Source organism: Tetrao urogallus (genome assembly GCF_951394365.1).
Source record: "Tetrao urogallus genome assembly, chromosome: 8".
Taxonomy (NCBI): domain Eukaryota; kingdom Metazoa; phylum Chordata; class Aves; order Galliformes; family Phasianidae; genus Tetrao; species Tetrao urogallus.
Genome location: NC_136821.1, coordinates 36,972,328 through 36,988,619, shown reverse-complemented (window position 1 = coordinate 36,988,619; position 16,292 = coordinate 36,972,328).

Genomic DNA, 16,292 nt, shown 5'->3' with positions numbered 1-16,292 from the left:
ATGCTCTTTTTTCTGTTTTAACTTGAAATGCTTGTTATGTATTCATTTCATGTATCTCTTATTTGTGCCTTGCCTCAAGCTGGAAGTCACTCTAAGAAAGCCATCTAAAAAATTCCCTATTTAGTATGTGTGTACATCTCAGTGTGAATTGTAGTGTATGCTATCTTTGGTTCATGCTGTACTCCGTAATGTGGCAGTATGGCTGTACTCTTTCCAAAGCAGCATGCCTTTTCAGAAAGCACTTCACCTCCAGCTGAAGTTGTTCCTGTGTTATTGAACTGTAAGGGGGATAAGAAATGCCACGTGGAAGAAGCAGCTGTGCTGGCTGCTTCTCCTCTGTTGTCTGGGGGAACATCTGATAAGGTGCCCATCTTGTACCTATCTGTGGCTCCAGTGGAATGTGTGGCAAGGCAGAAGCAAAAGACTTGAACTTGGCAGCTGGGAAAAAAAGCCTACAAAATAAGGCAGTTACACACAGATTGAGATAAAAGTGACAGACGTGAATGATGAAGAAGTCCGTGTAATATCTGACCTTCTTCCTCAGAGCAGAGATTCACTGTCAGACAGGCCGCTTCAGACATTGATCTCATCACACAGCTGAAGCAATGACAGCGTTTGCTTACTGCTTAAAGGGAGACCTCCAGGGTAAATGCACAAACACGTGTACAAGAGGAGTTAGCAGTTGTCACTCTTCCCAAACGCACTGTGATATGGGATGTGTTCAAGGTAGCAGACTTGCTGGAGGGGCAGATTTACTTGCAGCTTTATAGGAGACCTGAGATATCAGTGCAGAACTTCATGATAAAACACCGTTAGTAAAATCTATTGAAGAGGTGAATCCTCCTAGTTTCTGATTTCCTTGAAGTTTGTGACTCCCTAATAATGAAACTAAAATTGGTATTATTGAAAATCATATGTTTGGTTATTTTGATCCAGCTGGACTTTAGTTTTAATATTTGCCTTCCTGCCTATTGGGGAACTTGAGTAATTTTAAGCTGCTATGATATTGTGCAGCTCCTCCCTGTGACAGAGTGGTGTAGGCTGTTATCAGCTTGGCTGAGGGAGCCGGGATTGCTCGATCTGCTGAAGAGGAGGCTCAGGGGAGACCTTACAGCTCTCTCTAACTACCTGAAGGGAAGTTGCAGTGAGCTGGACTCGGCCTCTTCTCCCATGTAAGCAGTGAGACGACCAGAGGAAATGGCCTCAAGCTGCACCAGGGGAGATTCACGTTGGACGTTAGGAAATACTGCTGCTCTGAAAGAGTGGTCAGGCACTGGAATGGGCTTCCCAGGAGGTGCTGGAGTCACCGACCCTGGAGGCATCCAAGGAATGTTTCAAGGATTTTGTGTTGAGGGACGTGGTTTAGTGAGAACTGTTGGTGATGATCTTGCAGGTCTTTTCCAACCTCGGTGATTCTCTGAGAGCAGGAGAAACAGTTATTGCCTATACTTTTTTCTATTCTACGTCACTTTGTATTTGGGCTGCTGCTTGGGATCTGCTCAGGAACACCGATTATCTTAGATACTTTTGATCTGTAAAGATGAAAATGAGAATGAAGATGGGGTGGATTTTAATATCAGCTATTGGGTGAATACCAAGGATGTAAAAGGGGATTTGAAATATTTGATGGATTGAGATAAAAAAGACCTAGTGGAGATTGCAGTGATTGAATTGTCTTTCCTTCTTCATGTATCAAATTGGAAAGTGCTCTTCAAGATCAGGCGAAGGTGACAAATTTCAATTCAATCATATCTCTACAGATTTTTTTCTGTTCTCATAAAAACGTGATTGATTGGAAAAGGTGCTTTTATTTAAGTGTTAGCAGCAGAGGGAGCAGTATCTCTCTGAGTTTGCTCTTCTTTTGAGTTGTTACTAGTTTCTGGAAGGGGTGAGCTAATTTTTCTTCGTTACCTGCTGCTATGGTTCTTGTAGGTTATGTATGGTTACCTGTTAGGTATGGCCGTATGGTCTTGTATGGTTACCTGCTATGGCGCTTATATCCCATTAGAGAGTACTGTCATTACATTCTTTTGCCATGTGACTTTGTTTAAAATATTTTCTTCAGGTGGCAGCCTTTTCTCAGTTCTGTTGCTTTATTTGTCAGAGCTGCTCTGCCAACCTTGCTGTGACTCTGGGCTGGGCCTGGCCACTCATCAGGGTCGAGCTGCTGCCATGATAGATACAGCTGTAGGGGGTGCAAGTTGAGTTGGGATACACGTAGCACGTGGGTTACAGGTTGTGTATGCCTGAGTATCTAATTCACACTAAAATGTCTTGGCTGTATGCATGTGGTGGCTGGAATCCCTTTGCATTGTAGAAGCAAAGTTCAGAGCCAGAAAGTAAGGGAACGCAACATTATGAAAAAAAGAAGAAATGATCTATGGAAAATTAATTGTTATAGATGTTCTTTGATCCTGGAAAATCATAAAAATAGTCTTGGGGGGGGGGGAGGGGGGGTAGAAAAAAAAGCAGGTAACTGTCAAAATGTTAGCTAAATACACTAAACACTAATACGCCTGTATATACGCATGCATATATACAGGTATGTAATATACGTGTAGTGGAATACTGTTGAGAAGGTACATCCTCTATTGTCACACCACCAGCATCGGCCTCTGATCTTGTGGACGAATATAATCAAATAGGAGACGTTACTGTTGAAGCAGACCTCATACATACACATGGAATCAGCTGTACAATTTTCACTTCAAAGGCATAATTTGCTTAGGCAGTCAACACCATCAATAAGAACATCTGTTGTATAATGCCCCAAGATCTACCTGACTTCCTAATAATCGAGGTGCTGAGACTGTACCTTGTCAACTTAATCAATGTATATTGATTTTCTATTGCTTTTGCCACAGTGTATTTGGTGTGTTGATTTTATGGCCACCAGACACTCACTCAGCCTCTCTCTCACTCCCCCTGCACAGAAAGCCAGAGAGAGAGGGGAAAGCCCATGGGAATATTACCTCAGAAGTCAAACAAATTTAACTTAGGGAAAATAAATTTCATTTATTCATCCCATGCCCTGCTCAGCAGGTCTTCCTCACCCCTCCGTTTCTGACTCCTTCATCTGTCGCAGAGTAGCTCCTCTCCGCTCTCCCTTCCTCCTCACACCTCTCCCTGATCCAGCATACGCTCTTCAGGAGCTGCAGGGTGAGCGTTGCTGGGGGCACATAGCACCTTCTCCATGACCTTCTTCCAAGGTGTTCCCACTCTTTTCTGGGATCTTTCTTCTGAGCTCCACTCCCTCTGAGCTGCCTGCCCATTGGCTAATGGGTCCTGTGGGGCAGTAGGAGGGAGTAGCAGTGGGCTGGAACTAGTTGTGTCTAGCACCACAGTTGTGTCTTCACACCACACATCAGCATTATGGCAGGCCTTTCCGCAACTGGACACCTGCACTCAGTGCAATACTCTTGTGATCAGAAAAGTCAAAAGAATGTTTCAGAAAGGTGAGTTGGGATTGTGTAAGTGTCTTTCAATCCACGCTTAAAGCAAAAACCCACATGTGCCGACCAACTGAATGTAACTGAGAAACTGATCCAAACGCTGGCCACGAGCAATGGCTACTTTAAACAAAACGCTCTCAGGCTACTGTCTGCAAACACCCTAGAAGCAGGAATCTGTTGACTGACAGGCAAAAAGTAATTGCAATCACCAAAACCCCTGGAGCTCTCATTCTCCTCTCCCTTGTCCTAGTTTGCTTCATGACTCTATCTGTATCTGCTTTGGCTCAGTCTACTCTCTGAGTGCAGAACAATCATCTGTGCTGAAGTCTGAACCCTGAGCTCTGCCTAAATGGGAATCCTAAGAAAACCTTCACTCGATATTTAAGAGAAAAGCAACGTCAGGAACAGAAGTACTTGATCTTTCCTTAACACTTACCATCGATGCTGTTCTCCAGCCTTCAGCTCCTGCAGCCTGTTTCTCCATTGTTGCACATACTCATGGACAGCGTTTATCTCAACGTGGGAAAACACAAACGTGCTTTTGTTAAGCATGGCTTTTGTTTTTTTCTTATTTGCCCTTCCCTTCCCCTCCCTTCTCCCCCCTTTGCCTTCTTTAAAAGGGGGAACAAGAGTGATCTGAGCTACTGCAAGGAAATTTCAGACTGGACAATTCCGGTTTTGCCCCACTTTATGAGCAGAAACTCCTGCTTTGGGTAATACGTTTTGTACCTGCATCATTGGTGAGGCCTGTGCCACGCAGTTACCAGAAAGGGGCAGGGAGAATCATAGACCTGTTTGAGTCAGAAGGGACCTTTAAAGCCATCTGACCCAATTCCCCTGCAGTGAACAGGGTCACCTATGGCCACATCAGGTTGCTTAGTTATGGCAAAGCCTTCAGGCCAGCAGCTCCTGCTGTTTTCTACTCCCTGCACAGAAAAGTGAACGTATGAGGGAATTGGTATTCACTGAGTCAAGAGCGGCCGCCTGAAGAACAGGAACCACTGCTACCCTGAGTGTGTCCACAGAAAGCTCACTTGTTCTGAATACTTACATAGTATCCTGTGCTCTCCATTGCACTGCAGTTATAATACGCCAGGTGCAGCTCCTCAGGGGAGATCTCTGGAAAGCTTGCAGGGAGGCAAACAATCAGCATGCTCCAAAGGGAATACAACAAAAATACAAAATTGCCCTCTGGACTTACACAAGAAACTGCCAATGCGACCGCTTTCCTGAAAAAATGAAAATGTAAACAAATGGCAAAGCCGACTGCGTTCCAAATGCCTGCAGGAGCCGAGTGCTGGGCATTTGCATTTCTGCTTCCTTAATTTTCCTGAGAGGAGCTTGCTCCACAAACATCACTCAGCTGATCTCCAAATGTCATCTCCTCAGGAGGCTTTGGGTAACAGAACTGCACCCACAGCGCTGCTGCTGCTGCTGCTGCTGCTGCTGCTGCTGCCGTGGGCTGTAACTGTCCTTTGCTGGGTTTTTCCTTGTCACCTGGACTTGAAGCACTGAAGATGATTCATTAGTCCTTAATAAAATACAGCCATTACCAAAATCAACATGTAGAAGAACATTAACAGATAATTATCACCCAGCTACTCATCTGGAACTTGGTTTAGTTTCTCACTTCAGAGAAATCACAAGTACAGATTCATCAGTTTTACAAGTACTTTAAATATCAAAGTGATAATGAGCACTGGAAGTGAATTGCAGAGAGTCAATTAGCTTCTAATTCAGCTTCTAATTACTGGAGGTGGGCTTGGCAGCCAAAGAGCCAATCCAGTTCCTAGCCATACTAGAAAACTTGCACTTAGCCAGCTGGGCCTTGCCTGGAACTTGCCTCTCATTTACTCCTAAGACACAGAAACATCGTGTTGAATGCTGAACTTGAGTAGAGTTTATTCCAGCTATCCCCAGAAATCTCTTCTTTTTATGCTTTTATTTGCTTTTTATGTTTAGAAAAGAAAAAGAAAAAAAAAGAAAAAAAGCCTGAGGAAAAGGGAGAGGCTTTTTTTTTTTTTTTTTCAGAATCTTTCCTGCAGTAAAGACTTGGGAGAAGTTGCAGCTGTGCTGCACAGTTCTCTGATCAATGGAAAGAAGATGCCTGCATGTTTTATGTTCCTGATTTCCTAGAACTTCTCAAAAATGTAATTAACATACGGTAATGAAACACTGCTTGGTAACTGGGTGTCTGTGCTCTACATTCGCGTTCCTGTGGCTCCTGACAAGTGTCTGTCAAAATGAGGAAGGAAGAAGAGCATCTTGTACAGATGCTGTTTATGATTTAATCTTTACTACTGCCACAGGCACATTGAAATCTGCTGGAGAATGCAAAAGCAGCTGCATTCCACTATTTCAGAAGCAGATTGTTTATCAGACACCTGGTTTGAAGCCCAGTAACTCTGCAAATCATCTGCGTGTGTCTTGGAAAACAGGGAATGAGATAGATGACACCAAGCTTTTCTCTGCAGGTTAGAGCAACTGTGAGGTTTAACAAAACTGCTCACTTTGTATTCACAGAGTAAATGAGAATCAATTCACCAAGAGCAAAAATGAGCTCAGGGAGTAAGGACAGCAATATTAATATTTATTCAGTGCATCCTGTGGAGCTGTGTTGACTTTTCTGGACTGGGAGCAAATCAGAAAATTCATTGCATGGTTGCATTAGATGCCTGGAGCAGAAGCAATCATTTTCCATCCCAGTGCTGCCCAGAAGACTGATTCAGTAAGTGGAAAGCTGCAGGAGACTTCCTTAGAGTAACTCCCCCAGGCTGAGACATGAGTCAGGACAAGGCATGCAGTGATGTCACTGCCTGCATTGCCTCATGGCAGCACGTGGCAGCCACCTTTGGTACCCATTGCCATCCCTGGCCATTTAATGCCGCCTTGTGAAAACCAAAATTCTCCTTGGAACTCGTACATCCAAGGTGAGACATAGTGCCCTAGATCGTAATAAATCACTCGGGCACTGATGTGATACAATTCCAGTTTTACTGTGCTATCAGTTCTTGCCTAGGATAAAGCATGGCAAGGTGGCTTTTTTCCTATCACACAGGACAAGCTGCAAACAGGACAAGCTGCAACCCTGAGAATTTGGCAATGAAGAGGAGCTATCTGTGTCTCATCGGTGTATCAGTCACTGCAACACTCTCAAGTCAGAGAAAGCATTTTCAATTTCTGCTTAGTGGAGCCACAACACATTTTCAGTATAGGCTGGGATTCCTTTATAAAGAATTTAAGCCTTTCCATAAACAAAACTTTTCCTGCTTAATAGTCTTTAGCCCACAAATGGCCTTGCCTGTAAAGCACAGAGAAAAACAGGCTCCAGCAAGGTGCTGGAGACTACAGCTGTGCATCCAAACAGCACCTGTGCAATAACAAGGGTTGTAAGAAGCTAGAGTCTGCGGCCAAGTTCAGAAGACCTGCATCTGATCAGAGCTGGGTTTCACTGCAAGAGGAGCGAGCTCTGAATATTTCTCCCATCAAAGCACTTCCCCACCAACCTCCTCCCACCTGCTCGCCTCTGTCTAACAAGCTGGAACTAAGAATTTTCAAGTAAGATGTCGCTTTCTTCAAGTGATTTCTGCACCTGTTCACATTACACTAATAACTTCTGCAGAAGCAATAGCTACTTCATAGTAGCTCATGTCTCACCTGGGGAACTGGATTATGTAGCAAGGTGTTCTGGAGAACCTCTTGCCTTCATGTAAGGATGGTGGTTTCTCATTCTCTAATGAACTTTGTTCTTTAGGAATACCTTGAATCAGTACGAGACACTCGAACAAGAGTGATCTGAGCTACTGCAAGGAAATTTCAGACTGGACAATTCAGGTTTTGCCCCACTTTATGAGCAGAAACTCCTGCTTTGGGTAATACGTTTTGTACCTGCATCATTGGTGAGGCCTGTGCCACGCAGTTGTCAGAAAGGGGCAGGGAGAATCATAGACCTGCTTGAGTCAGAAGGGACCTTTAAAGCCATCTGACCCAACTCCCCTGCAGTGAACAGGGTCACCTATGGCCACATCAGGTTGCTCAGTTATGGCAAAGCCTTCAGGCCAGCAGCTCCTGCTGTTTTCTACTCCCTGCACAGAAAAGTGAACGTACGAGGGAATTGGTATTCACTGAGTCAAGAGCGGCCGCCTGAAGAACAGGAACCACTGCTACCCTGAGTGTGTCCACAGAAAGCTCACTTGTTCTGAATACTTACATAGTATCCTGTGCTCTCCATTGCACTGCAGTTATAATGCGCATGCACAGTCCAGCCATGAGTATTTCTTTACTGGGAGACCTGCCACATTTCAGTGGGAAGGTTACTGCTGCCCTCTGCAGCTGAGAGCCCAGACCTTTGTATATGGGCAGTGGCACTGTTGTTTTAGTAAATCATGCCTAGTCAAGGTTTGGATTAATTTGGCACGTACAACAATCTGTGTATGCCTACCTGTTTTCCTATACTAGATTGCAAACGTTTAGCAAAGCAAACCTCCTCACTTTTGCCAGTGGTTTCCCGTCTGGTTACAAACTCATCACTTACTGCAGTAAGAACACCGCATTTTGCTTCAGCGTTTGCTACGAATTCCACACCTTGCTGTCATTCCTTCCTCAGCTTCATTTTCTCCACCCTTCACTGCTATCGCATCTGTTACCAGACGCAGCGCCGCTTTTGGCACAAGCTGCTCTTCTGTTCAGTGAGGGCAGAACCCTCCTGGGCCCTGCCAGCCCCCCCTCCCAGCTCTTCCTGCGGAGATCTCTGGGTCCTAGAGCCCTTCTCTCAGCTCCTCCCTCCTCAGGCTTCCCGTGCTGACACTGGGATACCGAGTTTCCTACATCTCTGCAGATCAAGGCTCTTCTCGCTTCCAGTCTTTTGTTTTCGTCCCCACTCGCCATTAACGCCTCGTCTGCGTTCTGGTTACCAGCGGGGGGAGGAGCAGTGTGGGGATGCGTTCTCTTGCCGGCACTGATCTGCTTTGGCTGGAGCAGATCACAGACTTGAATATTTTAACCCGCTGCTCTTCTTTAAACTTTGTGCTGATTTTTGTCTTCGTTGTTTTGTTTTTCACAGTTCCACTATTTGTACCCTCAGTTACGCTTCCATGTACCGTTCCTAATTCCACTTCCATGCAGCACTGATGTTTGCACTTCCATACAGCACTAACATTCACACTTCTGTGCACTGTTAACAATTCCACCTCCGTATACCATTAACCATTACATTTCCATCTGCCATTTACATTTACACTTTCATTGCCATAAGCATTTACCAATCACAAAGACAGTGACAATAACCAGGACAGGATATCCCCAAGATTCTTCCTCTCCCCCATGTTATCAGTGGGAAATGAGCATTCCCGTTCACCTGATTCCGGCAGTGAAAATCCCACCCGACGGCGGCGGCCGGGCAGCCGATGGTATCGTGGGCTGATCTGCAGAGCAACCAGCCTCTCCCTCGCCCTCAGGCAGACTGGGGCTGTCGGACTGCGATCTTCAGTGACTCTTTAGCGCTTCAAAGAGCTTTCTCCGAGTCTGCAGCTCCCCGAACGCTGTCTTACCACCCGCAGCAGCAGCGTCCCATAGTTTCACCCCGACCCGGTCCCCTACTTCGGGGTCGTAAATGGTCTGATTTGCGATCGAGGGGTCACTCTTGGCAGCCCAGAGCAGCACCTGCTGTAAAACGGCAGCGGGCACCGTCTTTTCCCATTTTTTCAGAACAATCTGCAAAGTAACTCGGACGTTCTTTTGTTCGGAGCTCACATGAATCCCCACGGCAACGGTCCGGAGAAAGGCACTCCGAGCTGTCGGGGCGATGAATCCTCAGGTTGTGGCACTTCTCTCCGCGTCTGCCGTGCTTCTCAGCGTGTTCTGCGCCCTTTCTCAGCGTGTGCCACGCTTCTCTCAGCGCCACGCTTCTCTCAGCGTGCTCCGTGTTTTTCTCGGCACCTGCCACGCTTTTCTCAGCGTGCTCCGGAGCGGTCAGTCTTCAAGTCGGGCCCGGCTTGGGGTCCCTGTTCGGGCGCCAATTGTCGGCGCTCAGCCGAGTTAGAGAGCTCGCACGGTTTCTTGTCGCATCAGAATCGTTCTCCGAATAGTTCTGCTTTATGGTGTTCAACACACATCTCATGTGCCATTCACTTATAAGCAGGAAAATGCTGTCCCCCTCCTCAGTTAATTGGCCCAGCTTCTCCCAAACAATAGTGATAAAGGATGAAAGGTTTCTTAAGGGTGATAAGGTTAACAGTGCATACAGACACAACCTCCTGTTTGCCCTTAGACACAAACAGAGCCCATTTGCTCTCAGTCTTACACTCCAGACTCCCAAGGTTTCACGGTGATAGGCTCTATCAAGGAGTCTGATAGACTCTTGGCTGACTTGCTCACAGTTACATCTTCCCCCACATCTCCCCCTTCCTTATTAACAAAGAAGGCACGGTTCATAGCATCCTGTATCATTTTTGTATACACTGCAACAAGTGTGAAACACAAATCGAAACCCACAAAAAGGCAATGAGCCAAACTAGTCCTAATTTTAACAAATTCTGTATCTACCCTGCAAAAACCCCTCAGGAGACCCCTGAGTACATTCCATCCACCTTGGAGCTGTTCCTTATCCAGAGAAAAGCAGGACTCCGCACGGGGTTGCTTCTTTCAGCGCAGCACTTTTTGCAGCCTGAACTTCCTTGCAGCTTCTGTGCAGCACGAGCTTCCTTCCAGCACTCTCGGTCCGACTGGGTCCTTGTATGGACTCAGATATGAGCAATCCACATTGTTTATTACAGGCTCTCACAAAGCTGATGTACCTTCACAAGTTTCCTTTTGTAGTGTTCTGTTCTATCCTACTTTAAAGTCCCCACCCCCCTCCCTTTTTTTTTTTTTTTTTTTTGTAAGAATCTGTTAATGAAAACTGCTACGATTTTGCTGATTTCCTATGACGTTTTGTAGTGTCTTGAAAGCATAAGATCCTAACAACCATAAAACCTTCCTGTATTTATGTACCAGAGTTTGAACTAAAATAAGTTCTATTTTCGTGTGTGCTTCTGCTTATGTGACTTTCTTAGGGAGTTGAACCCATATGGATCTAATGCTTGCAATATCCAGGACTATGAAGCCCTATTTTGTAAGCCCGAAATCATTAGGGAAAATTTGTGCCAAGACATCTGAAAGCACTTCTCCAGAAAATACAGGTGGGCAAAGCACTCTGCGTGTTATCTCTGCCTTTCATCTCTTACCCCGATTCCCTGAGAAGGAAACAAAGGTGCAGAGGCTGAAAGGGAAGCACAGGGCACTCTGGCAGTCCACCAGTAGGGATGCATGAGGGACCGTGGCTGTGCAGCATGCCCACAGAGCCACTTGTCTTGAACTCTGAAAACTACCTGCAAGTCTTTGACTGCAGTGACTCTGAATAGAGCGCTCACCCTTACTACTGAGACACTAACAAGCATTTCACATAGTTACATTTGGTACAGTTGGAGCAAAGGTTCACTCTAGCTTGAGTACATGGAAAACAGGATTTGCTCCCAAGTCCTCCTAGGGTAGCCATAATGGCTGCAATCAAATAAATCAGCGATCTCTACTTGCTGCTGTCTTCCATCCCAAACATTTCACTGCGGGAGGCTAATCAGCTAAGACTACAGATGAGCCTTGAAGAAATTAGCTTAGGAGTTACTGTGCTGTGATCAAGTTACAAAACAAGAGGCTCTAATTCTTGGATTCCAAGTGCATGAAATTGCTATTCAGGGTGAAGAATGATCATTTCATATACCAACCTACTTGCCTTTCATCTGTCTTCACCACTTTCACCACAAGGCGTACAGAAATGCCATTAGAAATTGACCGATTTCTCAGTTCATACTCAACCTCCTTTTGTAGGATAACAAATACTTAATTGCCACCTCTGGGTTAAGGTATATCGGGGTAGGAAGGAAAATGCTTGGGTATTTCTAATGAAACTTCAAACAGATGGGATTTCATTCACCTTCTTAATTTGAAAACTTTCAGCAGAGTGAATAATTTCATCATGCTTTTTTCCTGACCAGGTTTTACTGGTAACATTTTCTCGAAACCAAGGTTTAAATAAAATGACTAAAAATTAATGTGTTTAAGGTTGAAGAAAATAAACAGAGAAAACTTCCGAGTTTACCACTGAGTCTTCTGTCAAGACTCCCTGCGCTACGTGAGGTTATGAGCACTACACTATGGGTTATGAGCAAGCCCTTCCATGAGGCAAATACCTGGAGGAGGACTGTACCTCTCACACAAAGGAGTTACACCAAATTCCAGTATCTTCATTTTTCAAGGCAAGGGGGACTAAGAACTGACATTTCCAGACCAAGTCAGGGAACCTACTGATTAAACACTAATGCAAACTGTCCCTTCTCTGCTATCATCAAGGAGGGACAGCTATATTAAAAGGAGAGCATAATTCTTTGATTGATTTGTTGAGTCCTCATCTGTTTCTCAAGGTTCTGACAGTACAGTTAGCAGTGAAATACTGAACTCTACTTGCAGTTGGTCCTGAGGTGAGAACAGAAAATACTAGATACAACAATTCAGTCATACTTAGCTTTGTACATGTGGAATTTTAATATATTCTTCGTATCCTTAAAACATTTCTGTGTTCATGTGTATCTCCCACACACACATCTACTCAAAGAAACCTTGAAGAGCATCTGTTTAATCACTGATATTCTGGGTAAACTAGCCAGCTTCATATACATTCTTTTCTTATAGGCAGCATACAACCCACCTCTGACAGAAGAGTAGCTTCCAGCTGATGAATTGAACTGAACTGAGGAACTGGTGTTCCTGAGCAGATCCCAAGCAGCAGCCCAAATACAAAGTGACGTAGAATAGAAAAAAGTATAAGCAATAACTGTTTCTCCTGCTCTCAGAGAATCACCGAGGTTGGAAAAGACCTGCAAGATCATCACCAACAGTTCTCACTAAACCACGTCCCTCAACACAAAATCCTTGAAACATTCCTTGGATGCCTCCAGGGTCGGTGACTCCAGCACCTCCTGGGAAGCCCATTCCAGTGCCTGACCACTCTTTCAGAGCAGCAGTATTTCCTAACGTCCAACGTGAATCTCCCCTGGTGCAGCTTGAGGCCATTTCCTCTGGTCGTCTCACTGCTTACATGGGAGAAGAGGCCGAGTCCAGCTCACTGCAACTTCCCTTCAGGTAGTTAGAGAGAGCTGTAAGGTCTCCCCTGAGCCTCCTCTTCAGCAGATCGAGCAATCCCGGCTCCCTCAGCCAAGCTGATAACAGCCTACACCACTCTGTCACAGGGAGGAGCTGCACAATATCATAGCAGCTTAAAATTACTCAAGTTCCCCAATAGGCAGGAAGGCAAATATTAAAACTAAAGTCCAGCTGGATCAAAATAACCAAACATATGATTTTCAATAATACAAATTTTAATTTCATGATTAGGGAGTCACAAACTTCATGGAAATCAGAAACTAGGAGGATTCACCTCTTCAATAGATTTTACTAACGGTGTTTTATCATGAAGTTCTGCACTGATATCTCAGGTCTCCTATAAAGCTGCAAGTAAATCTGCCCCTCCAGCAAGTCTGCTACCTTGAACACATCCCATATCACAGTGCGTTTGGGAAGAGTGACAACTGCTAACTCCTCTTGTACACGTGTTTGTGCATTTACCCTGGAGGTCTCCCTTTAAGCAGTAAGCAAACGCTGTCATTGCTTCAGCTGTGTGATGAGATCAATGTCTGAAGCGGCCTGTCTGACAGTGAATCTCTGCTCTGAGGAAGAAGGTCAGATATTACACGGACTTCTTCATCATTCACGTCTGTCACTTTTATCTCAATCTGTGTGTAACTGCCTTATTTTGTAGGCTTTTTTTCCCAGCTGCCAAGTTCAAGTCTTTTGCTTCTGCCTTGCCACACATTCCACTGGAGCCACAGATAGGTACAAGATGGGCACCTTATCAGATGTTCCCCCAGACAACAGAGGAGAAGCAGCCAGCACAGCTGCTTCTTCCACGTGGCATTTCTTATCCCCCTTACAGTTCAATAACACAGGAACAACTTCAGCTGGAGGTGAAGTGCTTTCTGAAAAGGCATGCTGCTTTGGAAAGAGTACAGCCATACTGCCACATTACGGAGTACAGCATGAACCAAAGATAGCATACACTACAATTCACACTGAGATGTACACACATACTAAATAGGGAATTTTTTAGATGGCTTTCTTAGAGTGACTTCCAGCTTGAGGCAAGGCACAAATAAGAGATACATGAAATGAATACATAACAAGCATTTCAAGTTAAAACAGAAAAAAGAGCATGGCTCAGATAAGGTCATTTGCAATAGCTTAACAGCTTTTGGAATAATATTCCATGGTGATGATGAAAGACAGATGGAATCTGTGACTCTGATGAATCTTCAGTACTTAGAGATGAGCAAGGACTACATGAAAATCTTTCAAAATGGAAAGACTCACTGGTATGCCCTAACCTTTGTCAGCTGCTCCCTTTTAACTATATGCTGATGATCATAAAGACAATTGCCACAGTCTGTTTCAGGCGATGAGTAAATCCATGGAGAATACTCAGTTCTGCAGTGCTGCCTGTCTTGTTACTTTTTTGGCAAAAAAGGCCCGTGGCTGAATGGTGCCTTCAGCACCATACCTGACATTTCCCACGCGAGCCTTGAAAGGAACACGTTCTATCATCTTCTTCTCCCTACATGGAACATTCCTTCTTAGCCCAGGTTTTTGATTCAACAGAAGGGGAATGCAAGCTCATCAAATATATGCCTGTAGTATGTGCGGGTACAGCTCTCCTGAGTTCTGAAAAACCACATCTTTCTTCTGCTAAAGGTGGATTTGGCACGCAAATTTGCCCAGAGAATACCAGCTTCTGTCTTTTCCTTCATCATTCTATTCCATTTAGTCAGAGTCGCAGCCAAACAGAGAACGCCACGAGCATTGCTACAAACACCTCAAATGAACTGTAACAAGGCAGAAAGAAGATCTGAACTTTAGACTAAGGATGACAGCCCTACCGTTCCTGCCTGAGTTGGTAGCCCCATTATCTGGAAGCAGTTGTGAAGTGAGAACACACATGCACACACAGCTCCAGAAATCAGATTTCCTGCACCATGAACGGACCCCTTTCAACGGTCATTGTTTTCTCAGAACTTGCAACTTTCCACGCTGCAACAAAACATCATCCTTCAACCCAGCAGAGATCTGGGTTGCTTCCTTTATTTTTTGAAAGTGACAGTTGTTATGAGATAAGCAGAGGCCAAGGGGAGAAATTGGACATAGTGCTCATTTTCTGCTGAGCCATACCTGTAACACACTCTGGGATCCTGTTACCTTCTGCAGCAGGTCGTTTTTAATTGCCTTATCATAAAATACTTTTTAAAGCACTGAACATTAAGGGATTTAAACCTCTTTAATGCTCCTGGATGGCAATCTCTCAAGGCTCATACTGAGGCCAGCTCCATCTAATCAATAGAATGTGGGCAAAAAAGCAATACCATCAATTAACGACAAGTATTGTAGAGAATATTTGAAACACTTGAAAGAAGACCTCTAGGAGATCTGCATTTCAATAATAAGCCAAAGCAGTAAGTGAGGGAGGAAGGAAGGAAGGAGGGAAGAAAGGAAGGAAGGAAGGAATATTTCTGTTCTTTCCGGGGTAAAGTCATTTATTACTCTCCAAGCAAAAGGTTTTGTACAATGTAATACAGGTAGATACAGGTGTGTGAAATCAAACCTGTACAGGGAAAGGCCCACAGCAGCAATCAGATGTGCATAGACTGGGGTAAAGCAATATGAAAACCATGGTATCACTGCACTCAAAAGAAGGTTCATCTTGAATATAGCAAAGTGCTGTCAGCAGCGGTACACACAATGTTGCAAAAACACTGAGGTCTACAATGCAATAGGAGCCAGTCTGGGGAGTGTAATAGCTGTCCTATCCTGAATAACTGCAATTCACAGAAATCTGTCGTTCTCTAAGAAACGTGGATAGCAACACCTACGCTCACAGGGGTGAATGGGATCCTTTTAGCTGACTCCAAGATTTTCCGATCAAATTATCTCTAAAGAATGAAGAGCAATCAAGTTCATGTAATTGAGTTTGTTCAGTATGCAGGTATTTGAAAGCAATGCGAGTTAGTTAGACCCTTGGTATCATTAAGGAGTGGTTTCAGAGAAGGAAAAGCTGTCCCAAAGCACCACTAAGGAGCTCAGCAACACTTCTGAAATGAGCTGCAGCTTGGACATCAGTGCAGCGGGTCACACGGGAGGAAATCCCTTCTCATAGCACATTTGGACTGTTCTCACAAATCAGTCACATAGCCTCCCATCTGTCTTTTCCAAAGGTATTTTCTGCATCCAAGACAAAGACTTGTTATAAAAGCCTGTCAGAATCCTAACAGTTGATCACTGTGGAGTTAATCTATTTTATTCAGGTTTATTTAATAGCTTTTTGCTAGGTTTCAGTGCCTGAACTAAGTGATCTTCATTAGTTTGCAGATACTATGCCTTGTACCTAAGTGCATGTATCTGGAAGTACCCCAGTAGATATCTAAGGTACACGAGCACCAAGAATTTTCCGCTATGAATGACAGTGCTTGGAATACCAAATTCATTCTTGCTCACATAAAGCATTTTTTCTAATTCTATTTCATCTGTGTCATCTCTGAAGCTTTGGAAACTTCAGATTCAGAAAAAAAAAAAAATTCATCTTATTTCACATTACTTACATACCAACTGTAATTGCTAAGTTGTTCTGAGTGGCCCACAGCCAAAGAAAATCTTACGTATTTTTCCGTTTCATACATCTGCCTCAGTTTTGAATGGCCTTTTCCA